This window comes from Balaenoptera acutorostrata, chromosome 9 (genome assembly GCF_949987535.1).
Source record: "Balaenoptera acutorostrata chromosome 9, mBalAcu1.1, whole genome shotgun sequence".
NCBI lineage: Eukaryota > Metazoa > Chordata > Mammalia > Artiodactyla > Balaenopteridae > Balaenoptera > Balaenoptera acutorostrata.
In genome coordinates this window covers 43819914-43843889 of record NC_080072.1, presented here as the reverse complement: position 1 = coordinate 43843889, position 23976 = coordinate 43819914, and positions in this window count along the sequence as shown.

Here is a 23976-nt window from a genome sequence, read left to right as displayed (position 1 = left end):
TTCTGCTAAGCTGAGAAGAATAGCCTTGAGGTTATTATCATTTGAACAGTAAAAGAATATGACTTTATTTTATACTCAAGCAAATAAAGAAGACATACTTGTTACTTATCTTTGTGAATCATTTTACATAAATGGGATCATAGTACATGTGCTATTTTATAACTTGCTTTTTTGCCCTCACAATATGTTGTGGACATCTTTCTGTGAAATAAATGTATAAATGTATAGCTGTATCATAAGTTTTTAAATCAGCTGTACACTATTCCATTATATGTACAACCAGTATAAACCACCCCCAAAAATCAGGATAGAAATATTGTCACAGCCCACTTTTTTTTTCAATAAATCACTAGTGCCCCGATCTGCTAGGTCAACAGAAGATTCCAAATCTCCCTCTTAGAGCTTCCTATTCTCCTTGAACTATCTAAAATTCCAGGGCCTTGCATAGTCTAAAAGGAGGTCATTTGACTTCCACATCCCAGGAGGGAGACCCTAGTGTTGGTTCTGTCTTTGTCCCCCCAGCTCTTCCACTGGGGCTCTTGCATCAGGTCTGACCCAGGATCTGCCCTGTCCTAGTTCCCAAATTTTAGAAGATTATAGGATTATGAAAGAATCTGAAGTCCATGTACCTGATGAAGTTTAGTATCATTTGTCTTCCCAGTCTAGGAGTTCTAGTATGGATTAGTGAGTACCTGTGTTGCTCTTATGTTCTCAGAGAGTAAAGGAACACTGTGCCCCTTGAATCTTGGTGTTCTTTTCTTTGTGTACTTTAGCTCTTGCTACACTGCCTCACTTTTGCCAGTGCCCTCTTCCTAGGGACTTCGTCCCTGTCCCCTTGCCTGGTGGCTGTGGCCTAACCGATGGGCCCCTCAAAAGTCTCCCTGATACTTGAATTATGGCTGAGCTCATCCATTATATTAGATAAAATGTCTTGTGGGTCTGGTATCTCCATCTCTTAGTCCAAGGAGTCCTGAGATGTGATGAGACATGTTCCTGGCAGAGAATACTAAACAAGAGAGTCTGGTCAGGGACCATACCAGGTCTTCTGGGCCAAAACAGACATTGTCTGGAGATGCAGCATGGTATGTTGCTGTCATCTTGATGGTTATTTGCTACTTACTCTCCACCCACCTCAAGTCCAAGAGTGGCAATCCCTTTCCCTTTACCAGTGATCAGTGTAGGAGTGGGTCAATCCTGGCAATGAGATGTGAAGTCTACTGGGATAGGCTTCTAAAAAAGATTTCCTCATTCCTAAAATAGAGACTCAGAGAGAGATGGTCCCCTCTTCCTTTGCACATTGTCATGTTTAAATGGGGTGCCTGGAACCACTTTTGCCTCTTTGTGAGATGAAAGCCAATCCATGATGGAGGAAAGAACCAAGAGAATTGCAGAAAGGTACAGCTGGAACCCAGATGTGCTGACTCTGAAGGCTACCCTGTCTCTAGACTTAATAAGTCCGATTAATATATTTCCTCACTGCTTAAGACCATTTGAGTGAAGTTTCCTATTACTTGCAGCCCAAAACTCTATTAGTCTTTCATGTGGATAAATTACTTAGTCTCTTAGACCTCAGTCTACACTCCTGTATTTTGAAGTTTAAGTGAGCTTTGTCATGCACACTGTCATGAGGCTAACATTACTAGATTAAAGATAATACTTCTTTTCCATGTTTATAATCTTGTCTCACAGTGAGCTTGGACTCTACTTCATATTCTCTGAGGAATTTAGCCCCACATAAGCTGGACTGAAGACCTTGACACTGAGTAAATCTCAGTCAGGTCCACAAAGCTGCACAGCAGTGTAGTATCATGATCAGGAAAGTGGGATCAGGAATTAGATTGCCTCATTTCAAATAATAGCTGCCCCCTAACCATGATCTTGGGTAAATGGCTTAATTTCTCTAAGGCCTAGTGTCCCAACTATACATTGTAGATTACAGTACCTACTTCAGAAGGTTGTTTTAACATTCAAATGAGGAGATCTATGTTAAGATTTTAACCCATTGACATTGTTCACAGTTAAAAAAAATTAGCTATCATTATTTGGTCACAGTAGTATAATGGTTTGTTGATATGGCTTTGATCTTTGTTTACTTAGTACCTAATGTCTTCCGTACATGCTTCTGTGAAATTCTGCAAAATACACTGAACTTGAAATGTGGTTGAGAGCTTTATTTTCTTACCCTTTAGTTTTATCAAGTATCACTTTGGGTTTCTTTACCTTAAAGTTTCTAATTTTGTGTTTGGGACTTGTGAGTCCATTTTTGATGGAAGTCTCATATATGCCTGGGAAGACAGATGGCTGCATTCAGAACAAACCTCAGGGTCAATGACTGACTGAGCATACTTTATGTACCACCCCTCTCCCCCTACTCCTAAGGCCTAAAGGTGAGTGGTGACTAAGGGGATGAAAACCCTTATTAGTACTGAATCAGATGAGGTGTCTCTGGAAGCCACCTCCCCTGAGCTGTCTCACTTTTGAAAGCTGGCATGAGCTGACAGAACCAAGGAGATGGATCAGCACCTCTTCAACATCCTTTTCTTTTCTCTCTCTCTCTTTTTCTTTGTTTCCCTGACTCTTGGTTTGCTATGTCAATTCAGATAATCCTGACTCAAGAGACAGTTTCTTTTAATGTTTGCCTGCCTCTGCCTTACAGAGAAGAGGTGCTCAAGAATCACATGGATCATTACAGAGTGAGGACCCTTAGGACTGTGAGGACTGTAAGACAATATCCTACTCAATCTCCTTATTTTATGTATGAGATACTGGGCTCCCAATTGTCCAATGATCATGCAGCTACTTAGGGCATAGAGTAAGGACTCAAACCCAGGACCGGACACTCTACCCAGTGCTCTTTATTTTTATTTAGTGAATTAGTTTGGCAAGAATTGCCACAGAAATGCATATTTAGGTAATACCTAGTAAATGTTATTGAGAAGTCAGGATAAATGCATTTATATTATCTCATTTCATCTTTACAACTACCCTGTGAGAGGACTGGAGAGCTCAGCAACTTGCCAGAGATCACAATGGATTCTAAGTGGGGAAGCTGGGATATGAAACTATATCGTCTGACTCCAAATCCAGAGTTCCTACAAGAGAAAATATTTGTGCTCAGTCAGCCTATCCTTCACCCCATACATATGCTTGCATGGTATATGCATGGTAAAAATTCAGTGAACAACTCCCTCTCTCCCTTCAACCAAAGCACCCTCAGCCAAGGGCAACATTATTCGTGAACCTCAGGGTTTAAAAAAATTTTTTTTTCCCAGAGAATTTGAGCCTCTTATCCCTGGCTTCTGCATACGTGATCCTTACACCAGAGGCATTAGCATCTCCTTGGAGCCTACTAGAAAAGCAGAATATCAGGCTCCACTCCAGACCTCCTGCATCAGAATCAGAGTTTAACAAGATCCTCAGGTGAGTCGTGTGGCCCTTAAAGTTGAGAGACTCTGCTTTAATCTAACTGAAGCTGAAAGATTTCTGACTTCTGGTGATCAAATAGCATTGTTATTAAATTTCTCCTTAACATGATGAAATTTCCAAATAATTATGGGCAAACCTCTCTCTCAAGAAGTTGAAAAAGTTGAATATTTCAGAGAAAAATAGGATTAACACTAGATGGTATATCTTGCTAAAGGTGAGGAGAGTTGAAATAATTTGAAAGTCTTTTTTTAAAACAGAGAAATTAGGTAGAGAAATTTCTCCTACACCCCAAGTCACTGAGACAAATGAAGATAATAAATATTTATTGGAAAAAATGAAAATATGAGGGGAAAGGAATATTTATCAAATAGCTTCACCAGGCATTTTACATAGTTTAATTTCTCATCACAACACTGGATCCTCACTGTATATACAAGGAAACTGAGGCTAAAAGAAATTAGATAAATTGTTCAAGGCCATGAAGAGTTAAGTCAGAATCCAGGTTTGTCTGATTCCAAAACTCCTTATGCCACTCCCTGTGTGTGACCCACATACAGTTGCTAGGTGCTGTGAGACTCCAAAAGAAGTTCCTATTTTCTCAATTCTAAGATGCTGTTTTTGCCCCGCAGCTTAATATTTCTGAAGTTGGGATGCTTCTTAAAACTAATGTTAAAAGACACTTGTTGGGACTTCCCTGGTGGTGCAGTGGTTAAGAATCCACCTGCCAATGCAGGGGACATGGGTTCGATCCCTGGTCCGGGAAGATCCCACATGCCGCGGAGTAACTAAGCCCGTGCACCACAACTACTGAGCCTGCACTCTAGAGCCCACAAGCCACAACTACTGAGCCCATGTGCCACAACTACTGAACCCGTGTGCTGCAACTACTGAAGACCACGTGCCTAGAGCCCATGCTCTGCAACAAGAGAAGCCACCGCAATAAGAAGCCCGCACAGCGCAACGAAGAGTAGCCCCAGCTCGCCACAACTAGAGAAAGCCCACACACAGCAACGAAGACCCAATGCAACCAAAAAATAAATAACAATTTAAAAAGAAAAAGACACTTGTCAAGGTGCCAAGAAAGTTCAATTTATATTGTAAAGTTTTTTCAACAAATAGTGCCAGAACAGCTGGATATTCAACCAAAAAAAATGAACCTTGACATATCACACACAAAGATTAATTTGGGATGAATCATTGTCTTGAATGTTAAAAGCCAAAACTTTAAATGTGGAAGGATATATTTGAAAACTTCGGATAGGTAAATATTTCTAAAAGAAGTCACTAAAAGCACCAGATACCTCATACCCATTAGGATGACTACTGTGAAAAAAAAAAAAAGGGAGTTGGAGGGCATATGGAGAAATTGGAACCCTCGAACACTTTCGGTGGCATTGTAAATGGTTCAGTCACTATGGAAAACAATATGCAGTTTCCTCTAAAAATTAAAAATAGAACTACCAGATGATCCAGCAATCCCACTTCTGGGCATATATCCATAAGGATTGAAAGCAGGGTCTAAAAGAGATATTTGCATGCCCATGTTCATTGTAGCACTATTCACAGAAGAGGTAGAAGCAATCCAAATGTCCATTGATAGATGAATAGATAAATAAAACATGGTATAGACATACAATGGGATATTATTCAGCTTTAAAAAGAGAGTAAATCCTGTTACATGATATAAAATGGATGGACCTTGAGGACATAATGCTAAGTGAGATAAGCCAGTCATAAAAAGACAAATACTGTATGATTCCACTTATATGAGGTATATAGAGTTGTCAAAATCATAGAGACAGAAAGCAGAATGGTTTGTCAATGAAAAAATGTTGCCTACCATATCAGTAAACAAAGGATGTTGTAGCCATCAAGCCTTCACACTGCAGCTGCCCTGATGGTGAGCCCTGAGGGAACTCAGGATAGAAACAGGATGCTGCCATCAGTCACTGCAGGCACCCCCCAACGGTGCACCCCGAGGAGACTCAGAATGAGAAAGCACAGGATACTGGCCCCAGATAGCCGAAGTGTTTATCAAAGGAATAATCTCAATGAGCCCAGAGCTTTGCATCTTCCCATATATAGAAAAGGACTAAATTCATTAACTTGAGATGTCTGGTTCTCTTTAATCAACTGTAATCTTTTGAAGTTCCTACTACCTGGTCTTTGTTGTAAATACTCCTATACATCCTGGCTCCTCTCTTACATCTTCCGAGCAGTCTCTCTGAGCTGAGAGGCTGCATCCTGGGCTTAAGCCCTCAGTTTTGTCGCCAAATAAAACAAAATTCTCCACTTTTAGGTGGTGCATTTTTTTCAATCTAGGGGTTGTTACCAGGGCCTGGAGGAAGGGAGAAGAGGGAGTTGTTTAATGGGTATACGGTTTTAGATTTATAAGATGAAAAACTTCTGGAGATCTGTTTTATAACAATGTGAACTACTTAGCACTATTGAACTGTATACTTTAAAATGGTTAAGATGGTAAATTTTATGTTATGTGTTTTTTACCACAATAAATTTTTTTTTAAATCTTCACAGAAAGAAAGCACTTAACATAACAGAAAAAAATGATTTATTGGACTTTGTAAAATTTGAAACTAGCCATTCATTGAGACACTGAAAAGAAAATGAAAAGGCAAGTCACATACTAGGAGAAAATATATATATATATATATTTTAAAAGGAACCCTATAGTCTTTTTTTAAATTTTTTAATTTATTTTTTATTTTTGGCTGCGTTGGATCTTCACTGCTGTGCACGGGCTTTCTCTAATTGTGGCGAGCGGGGGCTACTCTTCGTTGCAGTGCGCAGGATTCTCATTGTGGTGGCGTCTCTTGTTGCGCAGCATGGGCTCTAGGCACGCAGGCTCAGTAGCTGTGGCTCACGGGCTCTAGAGCGCAGGCTCAATAGTTGTGGTGCAGGGACTTGGTTGCTCCGTGACATGTGGGATCTTCCCGGACCAGGGCTTGAACCCGTGTACCCTGCATTGGCAGGTGGATTCTGAACCACTGTGCCACCAGGGAAGTCCCAGGAACCCTATAGTCTTTATTTATTTTTAAAATATTTTTGTTGCATTTCTTTTATTTATTTATTTTTTAATTAATTAATTAATTAATTAATTTTTGGCTGCTTTGGCTCTTCGTTGCTGTGCGCAGCTTTCTCTAGTTGCGGTGAGCAGGGCTACTCTTTGTTGCGGTGCGCAGGCTTCTCCTTGAGGTGGCTTCTCTTGTTGTGGAGCACGGGCTCTAGGCGCGTGGGCTTCAGTAGTTCTGGCGCACGGGTTTAGTTGCTCCACAGCATGTGGGATCTTCCCGGATCAGGGCTCGAACCCATGTCCCCTGCATTGGCAGGCAGATTCTTAACTACTGTGCCACCAGGGAAGGCCTAGGAGACAATATTAATAATACATATATCTGCAGTGGATGCTTTGATGCTCCCTCCAGATTTCCCTTCCACAACTGCCAGGAGTTTGGGCTGCTAGAATTGCAACAGTTAAGTCTGCCTGTAGACATTGCCCTTGACCAGAAGAGAAAAAAAATGTAAGGGAGAAGAGAAGAAGAAATATCAGGGCATCCAGAGAGATGGGAGGAAAACTAGGACTGTGTGGAGACATGGAAATCAAGGGAAAAACGTGCATCAGAAAAGAGGTAGTTTGTCAAATGTTCCTAAGTGATTACATAAGAGAAAAACTAGATAATACACATCAGATTTAGCAATATGGAGGTCACTGGAGAGAATAGGTAACAGCAATTTAACTAATAATGGGGACAGAAGCCAGATTGTAGTGTGTTCATGAGTAGGAGGTAAGGAAATAGATGCAGTAAGTGAAACAACTCTGAAAAAATTCTGAATGCAAAGGAGAGGAGTGAATTAGGTTAGCATTTGGAGCAGCTATGTGGGTCAGATGGCAAAATGTTTAAAAATTCAATTTAATTATTTTTGAATAAGTAATAAATTCACTTGGTTTAAATTTTTTAAATTACACATTGAGTAGTCATACTCTAGTTCCCCACAATCCACATCCCCTACTCTGACTTTTATATGTAACCACTATCTATTAGTTTTTTTTGGAATCTTTCTATTATTTCTTTAGGCAGATATGAGCATATACTAATGTAAATTAATAATCCTCCCCCTCTTTCTTCCACAAAAGCAGCTCAGCTTTGATTTTTTTCACTTAACAATAGATCCTGTATATATTTCTTAGTATCTACAGAGGGACACAGGTTGTTTCCAACCATTTGCTACTATAAACGATGCTGCACTGGATAACCTTATACAGTTGAAAGTTTGTATGTATAGGTATATTTTTAGGTTAAAATTCCAGAAGTGGGATTTCTGGATTAAAGATTGGTGCACTTTTAATTTTGATGGATATTGTCATATTGCCTTCCATGGGGTTCATATCATTTTGTTCTCCCAGGCATTATGTGAAAGTGTCTGTTACAGAAAATGCTATCACACCTTTGACTTTTTTGTAATCTCATGAGTGGTCATTGGCATTTTATTGTACTTTTACTTGGCATTTATCTTACTATGAAAGAGGTTGAACGTGTTTTTGTATGTTTAAATGCAATTTGCATTTTTTATAGTGAACTCTGTCTCTCGGAGAGTCTTATTGTTTATGTCTTTATCCATTTTTTCATTTGACTTGTTGGTCTTTTTCTTCTCAATTTCTAGGAGCTCTTTATATATTAGGGGAGAGGGAGCTATTAATCTTACAAGTGAAAGGTAGATAATAGAGCAAGCTTACTAAGAAGAGATGGGGAGTGATATCAAAAGCAAAAATGCAAATATTAGCCTTAAGTGACAGGAAGGATACATTTTGTTACATTACAACAAAAGGGACAGATGGGGTTGGGGCCACATTCCAGGTGGGTATGAGGATTTTGTGGTAGGGCTGCAGGAGTACCAGTTTATCAGCTTCTACCTTCACAGTGAAATAAGAGGCAGGTTCATCTGCTGAGACTTGACAAGGGGGCAGGGGTGGGAAGAGAGATGGTTGGAAGGCTGAGAATGGGTTGTCTGATTTAGTGATTTTACAGGCAAAATAATTTTAGGTGAAGACAAGGTCCAGGGTGTAATATTGGGAGTGTGTGGCTGAGGTGACAGGGGTGGAGGTCACTGAAAATAAAAAGATCAAGAGACCAAAAGCCAGGATGTTGGATCATTAGCACTCTCTAGACATGGAAGTCACCCATGTTGATGTCAGGTGTAAGGGTGGAGAGGAAGGTTTATGAGCCTGAGTCTGCAATGAATGAGAGGTAGAGTCTAGGATGTCAAGAGATGACAGGCACAATGAAGACTAGAAGGTGACAAAGCCAAACGGCATGAACTATGAAAAAGCAGAGATTTTTACAAATAGATGAAAGAGTAAGGGTGAAAAACAACACTAAGAAACAAAGAGAAAAGAGGCTTCTGACCTCACCTGATATATGGAAGTATTGATACACAGGGTTGTGAAAGAATAAGCAGTCTTCACTTGAATGGGCTGTAGTATAATCTGACCCTCAGGGAATATTCTTTATGGATTTAAAGATTTTAATAATGTGGAGCAATTAGATTTGCATCACCATTTACAGACATGAAGGCTCTTCTCCCTACTGACAGGGGACAGCCAGCTTTGAGAGTCATCTTGTGGGAGACAGTGCCAAATGTTAACACCACCTACAACCCTAGTTCCATCATTTCAGGTTAAGGCTTGTGATATTGCAAACGGCTCTCAGCTTTTACACTGGAGCTTTTCAGGGAGTAGTTTGAATGAGACAGAGGAAAAGGGGATAAGGAGATTGAATGTTTGAGGGAGGAACGCTCACTGAGTGAGGAAAAATTCTGAGTTCACCATCTGTCAGACCCTGTTCTAAGCACTTTGTGTGTAAAAATTCATTTAAACCTCACAAATAAGAAGTAAGTTGTAATAAAATCACTCTTATTTTTCAAATGAGCAAACTGAGGAAAAGAGATGTTAAGTAACTTGTCCTAGTTGTGTCACACAATTAGTAAACAGCAGAGCCAGGATGGAGGCTCAGGCAGTCTTGGCCCCAGAAGCCATGCTCTTAACCACCGTACCATACTCTTTGCTGATATATGCATCCAGATACAGCCTTGGAAATCCTTAAGCGTGATATGGGTTTTCCTAGGCAGCTGTTCTGGAGCCTTCCCATTACCCCTCAAAGAAAATCTCTAAGAGATTAGTCCTGCACTGTGCAAAGAATTAAACTGGGGGAGAGAGAGAGAGACAAGAGAATCAGACTGTTTTACATCATAACAACAAAATAGGCTAATGGAAGCAGAGTTCAAAAAGGCAGGAAGATTTTGATAAGTGAAACCAAAGAGTAGAATTGGCCTTTCTGATGGGTCCTCTGTCCTTAGTCATTCTCTTGACCTCGTGGTCTGGGACTTTGAGGGAGGCATAGTCATTCTGCAGTAGTGCTGTGAGCTGAGCTTCATGACTCAGCTCTTAAAATCTAAGAGGTGGGGGAGACTGTGGGGAAGAGAGAGGAGACGCCTTTCTTCTTCCTGTTTCAGTCTCAGAATTGACCTTACAAAACTTCAGATCCACCCAATTCTTTGGGGTCTTCTGAGGAACCCAGCCCAAGGAAGTCTCTGATGTATTTAAAACAGCTGTGGAGTCTTTGCTATAACCACAGTAAACCATTATTTGTTTGTTTTTTTAACCAGTTGTTCAGGATAGCAAGTCACAAAATAGTACACGCTGTTTGAGCCCATCTTTTTTTCTTTTTTTCCCCAACAAAAATGTCTATCTGTGTACAAAAAACCTTAGATGCCATATATAACCAACAGTGGCTAAATCCGAGGAGCTATTATAAGTGTTTATAAATTCATTTTCTCCTCTATAATTTTCTTCTTTTTTGACAATAAACATAACATGTGAAATTTAAAAAACTAAATAAAGTAGTTCATTACAACATCAACAGTGGGCCATGAAACCATTCAGCAAGAGGAGGTCGAGAAAATAAAAAGGGTCTTCTTGAAAGCTGTGCCTTTGAGAATTCCTTCTCTCATCAAGTTTCTCCCACAGCTGTGTCTCAGAGGATAAACTTGGAAGGATGCTGCCTCTCTACACTATGTGTCTACTTTCCCCATAATGACCAATCACTGCAGGGTCACATCAATTGTCGGCACCCTCAGTTTAACTTTATCTGATTTTCTCTGATTCATTCCCATCTTGGAAGCTTCACATCTTCACTGTCAGGCCAGGAGACCTGGGTATAGTTCTCCATGTCTACTGCCCCCACTACCAGTGCTGTGCTGGCAGAGGAACACAGTTGTGTTCTTTCCCGGACTCAGTCACACTTACAACTACTAGCACCAACCTTGCCACCTCCTGATATGGCAATTCTCACATTTATCCTCTGCCTTTTCCCAATCATCCCTGGCTCCTCTGCTATACTAAATTAATAAACCCCAATGACAAGTTTAATTCTCTTTCTTCTACCTGTTAGGAGTAGAGGATGGCCAAAAAGGAAGGCAACATCACCCCTCAAAAAAGTGATGCTCCTGAAGTTTACTCCAAAAAGGCTCAGCAACATCCCAGTTATCGCTCTGTTAAGAGTGACTGTCTAATGAGGTATGGTCCTGTGGTAAAGCTGTAGTTTTACCTTAACCTTTTCTGCTGGCGCTTGAGTGGAGTAGCTCCCCTAGCATCATCCATATGCTGGATGTGCTGAACTTTTCCTTGTCCTTGACTTACTATGTGAGCTGAGGGCATGGCCCAGACTCATGATATCTTTCCTTAGGCATTCTAATAAATAGGAGCCATTTTATCTTGCCAAAACACTAAATAATATATGTGAGAGAATTTCTTAGATTGTTTCACCAGGCTTCTCTTAATTATTTTACCAAGCTTCTAAGAGTTTGGTAATATGCAAATATGTTCACATCATTTGGTCATTACCTCTTTATGACATTTTTCTCCTGCTAAGAAAGACCAGTTAGCCTCTGGATTAACGAGGAAACACACCAATGTCCCTTAAACCAAGACAGATGTGCAACCAGCTGAGTTATTGAGAATTAAATGGAGCAAGATTGGATGTAGGGCTTCCCTGGTGGTGCAGTGGTTGAGAATCCGCCTGCCAATGCAGGGGACACGGGTTCAGGCCCTGGTCTGGGAAGATCCCACATGCCGCGGAGCAACTAAGCCCGTGCGCCACAACTACTGAGCCTGCACTCTAGAGCCCGCGAGCCACAACTACTGAGCCCACGTGCCACAACTACTGAGTCTGCGCGTCTGGAGCCTGTGCCCCGCAACGAGAGGCCGCAATAGTGAAAGGCCCGCACACTGCAATGAAGAGTGGCCCCCACTTGCCGCAACTAGAGAAAGCCCTCACACAGAAACGAAGACCCAACACAGCCAAAAATAAATAAATAAATAAATTAAAAAAAAAAAAAGATTGGATGTAAACACTCAACAATATTATTTATTTAATTTTTTTAAACATCTTTATTGGAGTATAATTGCTTTACAATGGTGTGTTAATTTCTGCTTTATAACAAAGTGAATCAGCTATACATATACATATATCCCCGTATCTCCTCCCTCTTGCGTCTCCCTCCCACCTTCCCTATCCCACCCCATTTATTTTCTGTTGCTTAGAAGCAGCATGCTGCGTATCCCTGAGAGACTATCACTTTTCTAAAGACTGGGAGTACCTTATCCTCAGAAAATACTCTTTGATGAAGTTGAGGTTCAGCTCCCATTATTTAAAATATCTAGAGCTTCTTAATGAGTGGTTAAGTCCATTATTAAAGAAAGTAGTGGGAAAAGGAAGCCTGGGTGTTTTTCAACTGTTGGAGGATTGAAAAGCCTGGTCCCTGGAGAGGTAGATTAGCAGTGGGAAAAGGCCAGTAGAAGTAGGGAAGTAGTGGCTTTCTTTTAGAAATCAGAACCACTCAAACGTAGTGCACTGGAAAAATATAGGTAGCTGCATTAAGTTAGGGCAGAGCCCTCAGTGCTGTGGCAAAGTTCCCCATGGCTGAGTGGGCACAACTGAACCATCTACTTCTGTCCAATATGATATCTAATGAAATATGGTCCTGTAGCAGAACTCATGGACTAAATGAGACTGGGCCTTGAGTCTATCTTTGGTAGTGATCACAACAGACTGAAGGACAGAGGACTCCCTCCTGTTTACCCTGGAACTGAATAAGCTCTGGAGTCCTGGTAAAATCCAAAGAAAGATAAGAAAAGCCATGAAGAATGAATGATATTGAACTTTTCCCTCCTCTTGGCATAAGATTTGATTTGACAGAGAAAAACAAAAAATGTCACATTATTGGTACTTGCTGTGGAAGTGGGAAAGTCCAGAGGAATCAGTTTCCTTGAAGTAATCTGGATGATCCTCATGTTAGTGCTTCAAGACAGAGTCAACCTTCTAACACAAGACTTATTGCCAGGGTCCCCAGAGATTTTTACATTACATCACACATAACGTGTATGAAAGTTAATTTGGTTAACTGAGTACCTGAAGCTGTCTCCTGTCCCTTCTAGCAGGAGTATGTATGTATATAAAATAAAATTAAATATTGTATATAATTTTATATGTATACTTTTTTTTGTATATACTTTTAAACAATTATTTTAGTTTAAATTTCTCACAAAGGAAAGCTTGAAACAAGGGCTTGGGTGTAGGAGGTAATATCAGGAAGCAGGAGTGAGGGAATAAAGAAAATGAGAGAGATAAAGAGAAACTGCTGATAAAAAAGATGTGTTATTGAGTTACTGCGTGGGCAATTGGGATTCAGTCCCTCTCTGAACCCTCTAAAGAAATACATAAAATGGGCCACAGAATTGTCCTTCTTAAGGATGGGAAGCTATGGCTTTTTTTTTTTTTTAACTGGTTCCCCCACTCTATTGAGGCTTGCTCCCAGGAGTGTTTCTGGACTACCCTGTTGAGGGATGACAGACCTTCCTTGGCTTCAGGAAAAACACTGAGGCTGAACATCAAAGCATAGGGAGAGCTAGAGGTAAGAGAACTTGGACATGGAAACTCTCTACCACAGCTGCTACTAAAACCCAAGTTGGCCTGAGGGGATGAAACTTGGGGCACAAAAAGCACATGCTACATAAACCTGTATCAGGAAAGTGAGTGGAAGATGACTAATCTTTTAGAGAAGAATCTTTCTTCCCCCCCAACTCCCCACCTTATGTTGTTGGGTAAGAGGGTAGGCATTGCATGACCTGTTGCCTTTGAACATGTGTTTAAACCTCAGATGAATGCCCTGTGGTAGCAGCAGTTCTCAGTCTTACTCTCAGTCTTATCTGATGACTTTGACTCCAAAGCCTTTCTGAGTTTGCCAGACATATCTCCCTCCTGGCTATCCAGCAGCCTCCTTGAAGCTTATTCTAGGCTGTGGATTCTTTTGTTACCTCATCTAGTGACACTTTTTTTTTTTATTTTCCATCTTCTAGAATTTAAAAAAAAATTTTTTTATTGGTGGGGCTAATGGCAGCCTCTGGGAAGGCTCATGCCAATGAGTACTTCCCAGAACTGCTGCTGCAAATGCCCTTGTCTCCATAGTGAGCCACAGCCGCCCCCCACCCCCAACCTCTGCAGGAGACCCTCCAACACTAGCAGGTTGACCCTGGTTCTATTCCATATCATCTTCTCTCTGGCACACAAGGTGTCAGAGCAGCCTCTATCTGGAACATTGTCAGTAGTTGTGGCATATGGAAAGGAGAACATGGTGAGGAGGGTGCTGGCCCTTAAAGCCTCCATCCAGAACTGACACCTCTGCTCACTCATTGGTCAAGCTAAATAAAAAAGAAAAAATAGAGAAGCAAGAAGAACTACAATCCTGCAGCCTGTGGAATGAAAACCACATTCACAGAAAGATAGACAAAATGAAAAGGCAGAGGACTATGTACCAGAAGAAGGAACAAGATAAAACCCCAGAAAAAGAACTAAATGAATTGGAGATAGGCAGAAAAAGAATTCAGAAAATTCTTCCAGAAAAAGAATTCAGAATAATGATAGTGCAGATGATCCAGGACCTCGGAAAAAGAATGGAGGTAAAGATCAAGAAAATGCAAGAAATGTTTAACAAAGACCTAGAAGAATTAAAGAACAAACATCTAGAAGAATTAAAGAACAGAGATGAACAATACAATAATTGAAATGAAAAATACACTAGAAGGAATCAATAGCATAGTAACTGAGGCAGAAGAATGGATAAGTGACCTGGAAGACAGAACGGTGGAAATCACTGCCACAGAACAGAATAAAGAAAAAGAACGAAAGGAAAAGAAGACAGCCTAAGAGACCTCTGGGACAATATTAAACACACGAACATTCACATTATAAGGGTCCAGAAGGAGAAGAGAGAGAGAAAGGACCCAAGAAGATATTTGAAGAGATTAAAGTTGAAAACTCCCCTTACATGGGAAAGGAAGTAGCCACCCAAGTCCAGGAAGGGCAGAGAATCCCAGGCATGACAAATCCATGGATAAGCATGCTGAGACACATAGTAATCAAATTGACAAAAATTAAAGACAAAGAAAAATTATTAAAAGCAACAAGGGAAAAATGACAAAAAACATACAAGGGAACTCCCATAAGGTTAACAGCTGATTTATCAGCAGAAACTCTACAAGCCAGAAGGGAGTGGCATGATATATTTAAAGTGATGAAAGGGAAGAACATACAACCAAGATTACTCTACCTGGCAAGGATCTTATTCAGGTTCATAGAGAAATCAAAAGCTTTACAGAAAAGCAAAAGCTAAGAGAATTCAGCACCACCAAAGTAGCTCTACAACAAATGCTAAAGGAACTTCTCTAAGTGGGAAACACAAGAGAAGAAAAGGACCTACAAAAACAAACCCAAAACAATTAAGAAAATGGTCATAGGAACATACATATTGATAATTACCTTAAATGTGAATGGATTAAATGCTCCAACCAAAAGACACAGGCTCACTGAGCAGGTACAAAAACAAGACCTGTATACATGCTATCTACAAGAGACCCACTTCAGACCTAGGGACACATACAGAATGAAAGTGAGGGGATGGAAAAAGATATTACATGCCACTGGAAAACAAAAGAAAGCTGGAGTAGCAATACTCATATCAGATAAAATAGACTTTAAAATAAAGAACGTTACAAGAGACAAGGAAGGGCACTACATAATGATCAAGGGATCAATCCAAGAAGATATAACAATTATAAATATATATGCACCCAACATAGGATCACCTCAATACATAAGGCAAATGCTAACAGCTATAAAAGAACAAATTGACAGTAACACAATAATAGTGGGGGAATTTAACACCACACTTACACCAATGGACAGATCATCCAGACAGAAAATTAATAAGGAAACACAAGCTTTAAAAGACACAGTAGACCAGATAGATTTAATTGATATTTATAGGATATTCCATCTGAAAACAGCAGATTACACTTTCTTCTCAAGTGCACATGGAACATTCTCCAGGATAGATCACATCTTGGGTCACAAATCAAGCCTCAGTAAATTTAAGAAAATTGAAATCATATCAAGCATCTTTTCCGACCACAACATTATGAGATTAGAAATAAATTACAGTGAAAAAAAGTAAAAAACACAAACACATAGAAGCTAAACAATACATTACTAAATAACCAAGAGATCACTGAATAAATCAAAGAGGAAATCAAAAAATACCTAGAGACAAATGACAACGAAAACACGATGATCCAAAACCTATGGGATGCAGCAGAAGCAGCTCTAAGAGGGAAGTTTATAGCAATACAATCCTACCTCAAGAAACAAGAAAAATCTCAACTAAACAATCTAACCTTATGCCTAAAGGAACTAGAGAAAGAAGAAAAAACAAAACCCAAAGTTAGTAGGAGGAAAGAAATCATAAAGATCAGAGCAGAAACAAATGAAATAGAAATGAAGAAAATAATAGCAAAGATCAATAAAACTAAAAGCTGGTTCTTTGAGAAGATAAACAAAATTGATAAACCTTTAGCCAGACTCATCAAGAAAAAGAGGGGGAAAAAAAAAAAAAGAGGGAGAGGACTCAAACCAATAAAATTAGAAATGAAAAAGGAGAAGTTCCAACGGACACCGTAGAAATACAAAGCATCCTAAGAGACTACTACAAGCAACTCTATGCCAATAAAATGGACAACCTGGAAGAAATGGACAAGTTCATAGAAAGGTATAACCTTCCAAGACTGAACCAGGAAGAAATAGAAAATATCAACAGACCAATCACAAGTAATGAAATTGAAAATGTGATTAAAAATCTTCCAACAAACAAAAGTCTGGGAACAGATGGCTTCACAGGTGAATTCTATCAAACATTTAGAGAAGAGCTAACACCCATCCTTCTCAAACTCTTCCAAAAAATTGCAGAGGAAGGAACACTCCCAAACTCATTCTACGAGGCCACAATCACCCTGATACTAAAACCAGACGAAGATACTACAAAAAAAATTACAGACCAATATCACTGATGAATATAGATACAAAACTCCTCAACAAAATACTGGCAAACAGAATCCAACAACACATTAAAAGGATCATACACCATGATGAAGTGGGATTTATCCCAGGGATGCAAGGATTCTTCAATATACACCAATCAATGTGATATACCATATTAACAAATTGAAGAATAAAAACCATATGATCATCTCAATAGATGCAGAAAAAGCTTTCAACAAAATTCAACACCCATTTATGATAAAAGCCCTGCAGAAAGTGGGCATAGAGGGAACCTACTTCAACATAATAAAGGCCATATATGACAAACCCACAGTAAACATCATTCTCAATGGTGAAAAACTGAAAGTATTTCCTCTAAGATCAGGAACAAGACAAGGATGTCCACTCTCATCACTATTATTCAACATAGTTTTGGAAGTCCTAGCCACAGCAATCAGAGAAGAAAAAGAAATAAAAGGAATACAAATTGGAAAAGAAGTAAAACTGTCACTGTTTGCAGATGACGTGATACTATACATAGATAATCCTAAAGATGCTACCAGAAAACTACTAGAGCTAATCAATGAATTTGGTAAAGTTGCAGGATACAAAATTAATGCACAGAAATCTCTTGCATTCCTATACACTAACAACAAAAGATCAGAAAGAGAAACTAAGGAAACAATCCCATTCACCATTGGAACAAAAAGAATAAAATACCTAGGAATAAACCTACCTAAGGAGGTAAAAAACCTGTACTCAGAAAACTATAAGACACTGATGAAAGAAATCAAAGATGACACAAACAGATGGAGAGATATACCATGTTCTTGGATTGGAAGAATCAGTATTGTGAAAATGACTGTACTACCCAAAGCAATCTACAGATTCAATGAAATCCCTGCCAAATTACCAATGGCATGTTTTTCAGAACTAGAACAAAAAATCTTAAAATTTGTATAAAGACACAAAAGACCCCGAATAGCCAAAGCAATCTTGAGGGAGAAAAACGGAGCTGGAGGAATCAGACTCTCTGACTTTAGACTATACTTCAAAGCTACAATAATCAAGACAATATGGTACTAGCACAAAAACAGAAATACAGATCAATGGAACAGGATAGAAAGCCCAGAGATAAACCCACGCACCTATGGTCACCTAATCTATGACAAAGGAGGCAAGGATATACAATGGAGAAAAGACAGTCTCTTCAATAAGTGGTGCTGGGAAAACTGGGCAGCCACATGAAAAAGAATGAAATAAGAATGCTCCCTAACACTATACACAAAAATAAACTCAAAATGGATTAAAGACCTAAATGTAAAACTGGACACTATAAAACTCCTAGAGGAAAACATAGGAAGAACACTCTTTGACTTAAATCCCAGCAAGATCTTTTTTGACCCACCTCCTAGAGAAAGTGAAATAAAAACAAAAATAAACAAATGGGACCTAATGAAACTTAAAAGCTTTTGCATAGCAAAGGAAACCATAAACAAGACGAAAAGACAACCCTCAGAATGGGAGAAAATATTTGCAAACGAAGCAACTGATGAAGGATTAATCTCCAAAATATACAAGTAGCTCATGCAGCTCAATATCAAAAAAACATACAACCCAATCCAAAAATGGGCAGAAGATCTAAATAGACATTTCTCCAAAGAAGACACACAGATGGCCAAGAGGCACAGGAAAAGATTCTCAAGATCACTAATTATTAGAGAAATGCAAATGAAAACTACAATGAGGTATCACCTCACACCAGTTAGAATGGGCATCATCAGAAAATCCACAAATAATAAATGCTGGAGAGGGTGTGGAGAAAAGGGAACACTCTTGCACTGTTGGTGGGAATGTAAATTGATACAGCCACTATGGAGAACAGTATGGAAGTTCCTTAAAAAACTAAAAATAGAATTACCGTATGAGCTAGCAATCCCACTACTGGGCATATACCCAGAGAAAACCATAATTCAAAAAGACACATGCACCCCAATGTTCATTGCAGCACTATTTACAATAGTCAGGTCATGGAAGCAACCTAAATGCCCATCGACAGACGAATGGATAAAGAAGAGTGGTACATATATACAATGGAATATTACTCAGCCATAAAAAGGAACGAAATTGGGTCATTTGTAGAGATGTGGATGGACCTAGAGACTGTCATACAGAGTGAAATAAGTGAGAAAGAGAAAAACAAATATCGTATATTAACGCATATATGTGGAATCTAGAAAAATGGTACAGATGAACTGGTTTGCAAGGCAGAAATAGAGACACAGATGTAGAGAACAAATGTATGGACACCAAGGCAGGAAAGTGGGGGGCGGGTGGTGGTGGGATGAACTGGGACATTGGGATTGACATATATACACTAATATGTGTAAAATAGATAACTAATAAGAACCTGCTGTATAAAAAAAAAGAAAAAATACATTTCTCTGAAGAAATAAATTATTGGGAAATAATGTTGCGTGAAAGAATGAAAAAAAAATTTTTTTTAATCTTCTGATGGAGAAATGTCTACAATGATCCTTTGCCCCTGTTTTAGTTGGGTTATTTGTCTCTCTGTGGTTGAGCTGAACATGTTTTTATATATTCTGGATTCTAGTCTCTCTCTCTCTCTTTTTTTTTTTTGGCCACACCATGTGGCATGCAGGATCTTAGTTCCCCGACTAGGGATCGAGCCCATGACTCCTGCATTAGGAGCAAGGAGTCTTAACCACTGGACAGCCAGGGAAGTCCCTGGATTCTAGTCTCTTATCCAAGATATGATTTACAAAAATCTTCTCCCGTTATGTAGACTGCCTTTTCACTTTCTCAGTGGTGTACTTTGAAGCACAAAAATTTTAAATCTTGATGAAGTGTAATTAATTTATTTTTCCTTTGGCTGCTCCTGCTTTTGGTTTCATATTTAAGAAACAATTGCTAATCAAAGGTCATAATTTACACCTGTTTTCTCCTAAGAGTTTTATACCTTTAGTGTTTAGATTTAGGTTTTTATTCATTTTTAGTTAATTTTTTATATGCTGTGAGGTATAGGTCCAAATTCACTCTTTTGCATGTGCATATCCAGTTGTCCCAGCAATATTTGTTGAAAAACTCTTCTTTTCCAATTGAATTGTCTTGGCACCTTTGTTGAAAATCAACTGATCACAAAATGTAAAGGTTTATTTCTGGATCTCAATTCTATTCCATTGATCTGTATTTCTATCCTTATGCCAGTACCACACTGTCTTGATTAGTGTAACTTTATAGTAAGTTTTGAAATTGGGAAGCTTGAGTCTTCCAAATTTGTCCGTCTTCTCCAAGACTGTTTTGGATTGTTTGGCTATTCTGAGTCCCTTTAATTTCCATATAAATTTTAAGAAAAGCTTGTCAATTTCTACAAAGAAGTCAGCTGTGATTATAAATTGTTATTTAACTTTTCTTAATAATAAATTACTTGTAACATACCTCACAATGATTATAACACATTTCAACATGAATATTGACAATCATACCCATACTTATTATTTTTGTTCATTTGCATTATGAAATTCTATGAAGGTGCTATTCAGAGGGTGGCAGTTGAAAGTCATAGCTGAAATTTCTGACTTTGTGAAAGTCTGTATATATTTTTTACTTTATTCTCATGAAGCATAATAATATACATACAAGAGTAACACAACATAATATTGTTTTTGTCCTTTTCAAATGCACCATGTGATATTCTTGCTGTAGAAGATAAATGTTAGCAAGATGGCTGACAGATTCTCCTTCTTCTTTCTTCTTCTTCTCCTTCTTCTTTTTTCTTAATTTTAGAGTGCTGAATAATATTGTTCAATAAAAATATCCTCTAAAATAACTTCATTATATTTCTAAACTACTTTGGCATTAATCTGGAAGTTCAATTGAACTCTCACATTAGTGGAATTTCTTTTCCAAAAGAGAGTATCTGTGAATCAAATCAAATCAAACACAACACTTTTACAGCATAAAAAGTATACTGAGTACCTACCGGGGGTTTAGCCCAACTCTTCATTGTGAAACTTCTTAAGTGATCTATACTAGTCACTTCTACCTGACCCAGATAAAGTGTTTCTTTAATTGTTGAAATGTGCCTTCCTTACCTCACCATTCACAGTCTTCTTGCCAAGGACTCTTGTGTTGCCACATTTAAGGATCAGTTTGATTTTGTCTCATGTAATGTCTATACTGCATTAGACACAATGGCCTGCTCTCTACTTTGTGAACTATGTCCTTTGAACTCTGTCCAGGTATTATACTACCCTGGGTCTCCTATTTCTGAATACCTGGTCTCCACTTTCCTTAGTACTCTCTTCTCTCTTCCTACTACACCCAAGGGACATGTCCTAGGCTACCCTAGTCCTTGCTTACCAGTTTCACAACAATTCTTATTCTGATGTGTTCTCAACCAGGCTAATGCTCCCTCTTGCCTAGAGGGCATAGCTATTGGATATCACATAACCTTAAATAGAGCATGTCTGGACGTGGACCCCCTTTACTCTCCAAATCAACTTCCTTTCAATGTCATTTCATAGTGGTAATAAACATTTCCCAAGGTCATTAGATTTCAGTCCCCCATCCCTTAATTCCCTATGTATAATTAGTTACCATAAAGTCCTGTGGGTATTTTTGGAAAGAATTCTCAAACCAATCTATTCATCTCCATTCCACTTTTACCACTTGTACAATTACTTATGAAACTTTTTGTTCATGAGGTCAAGGGCAACCTAGTTAAGAGCTTTAATCTGCAAGAGCTTTAATCTACAAGACATGCACCAGCCTAGAAGGCAAATAGGTCCTAAGAGCTGGGCCAGATACAATAAGCTATTGATCAAAGTTGAAGGCCATTTTCAGATGGTATCAAGAAGAACCAATATAACCTTTACCTCAGGTTTGTATATCTACAACTCCCCACCATGTCTCCTGAATATTGTATGCTACTAACATATTTTGTTCACACCCACCTCTATACTTTTGTTTATTTGGTTAGTCTGGTTGGTGGTACAAGCTTAGTATTATCCCATTTAAAGGTTGGTGATTTATGTCATAAAGCTTTAGTACCATGGTCAATTCAAGAATATGGTGAAGTACATCTCTAGGTTGGTTTTCATGAAAACCAAAAGGTGGACAGACACAGAGAAGTTTACTCTTAAACTCAAGACATTGTTCACTAAGTCAACAGGATAGTGTCAGGAACTGGAACAGAAGTAGAGTTTTCCAAACCAACAGAAAAATTCTGGGCAGGAGTTTTTCTAAGCTTCCTTAAGTTCTCTGCCACCTGTAAAGCAAAAGCAACTCAAACCTTCACAGTTAGCCCTATCTGAACTCTCCTTGTCTTTGACATCTAACAAGTCTCAGTATCTCCTGCAAAAGAATAGCAAAACTCATATAGCCCTTTCCATTGGCTAGTGTATTGATCATGTTTTTAATATTTTATGATGTTTTGACATCTTGGGGGCCCTAGCTGGCTGAGAAGAGACTGCATCTCCCAGGATTAGCTAAATCCCAGAGATAATAAACAACTTGCCTGAAGACATACTTTTCATACACAAATCAACCAATCCCAAGTAAATACATAGTCCCTCCTTTATCTAACTCTTCTACACCAAGCAAATATTTCCCCTGCCCTAGATTTCTCAGGTTCAGTTACCAGACAACTAGTGACTACCCCTACAGCCCAGAGCCCACTTGAGTTATTCAAACTAGCCATTTGTAAGCAATTTCCCTACCCTGTCTTGCCTTTCTTACAGAAAACAATAAAGTCTTTGGCCAGGCTTTCTCTCTCACTCCTTTTTGCTTCCTGATCAACACTGGTGCTTCCCCATGTGGCCCTGCATCATGTGGTGTGCCCCCTCTTCTTGGAAACATAAGTAATTAAAATGTTCTTTCAATGGCATTAGCCTTTCCATGTCATCACTCAGTCACTTCCATAAATTAAAATCCCGTGAGTATAACTGAAATAGCTAGAGTCATTCTAAACACTTTATATAGATGACCTCATTTAATATTCACAACTCTATGAGGTATATACTATTATCCCCATTCTAACAAAGAGAATATTGATGTACAGAGAGGGTAGGTAATTTGCCCAAGATTCTATTAATCAGTGGCAGAGCTGGGACGCAAACCCAGGCAGAGCAGTGTCAGCCTGTGACTTCACAACTGCACTATATTGCCTTCTAAGGAAGTTGGGGTGTTCTATACGCTCAAGATACAAATCACTGGCATTTTCCTCATCACTATAGGCCTCCTGAAATGGTTTCCCTTCTTGTTTGAAAGCCTGTCCTAAATTATTTATCAGAATGAGGAACAGACATTATCTGGAGCCTGAAAAGCATCTGGTTCTGATCCTAGTTGTTGGCTTACAGTGAATAGAGAAATGAACATCTAATTAAAATTGCATAGAATGCAGATGAGACAGGGGTGACAATCCATACTCTTTCTCTAAAACCTCTAGATTGCTTTCACTAACTTACATAGCCTCAAGTATGATTCCTCAGTGGCTACTACATGAATGGTTGTTTTGGTTGTGTAGCATGTAGAGTAAAATTTTTATTTTCTTTGTTTTTTAAAATATTTATTTATTTATTTGGTTGCACCAGGTCTTAGTTGCAGCAGGCGGGCTCCTTAGTTGTGGCATGCGAACTCTTAGTTGCGGCATGCATGTGGGATCTAGTTCCCTGACCAGGGATCGAATCCAGGCCCCCCTGCATTGGGAGCGTGGAGTCTTATCCACTGTGCCATCAGGGAAGTCCCAAACTTTTATTAATGACACTAATAAAACTTACAGTCAACAACTGCCACACAATAATATTTTCTTTTCAATGGCTGCCTTGGGCCAATTCCCAGGGATAAGATTGAGTTAAAGAAAATTATGGTTGTTCTCATTACTTTCTATGTCTTTAACCTCTAGGTTGCTTTCACTAACTTATATAGCCTCAAGTTTTGTACATGTTAGACATGGACTTGCCAACATTCAATTATATCATGTATATTTATGCTAAGTCATCCTACACTCTCTCAAACTATCATATCACTCTCCTCTCTGAATCTCCAACATGCCCTTCCCTTTCCTTATCCTTGACTGATAATCTCG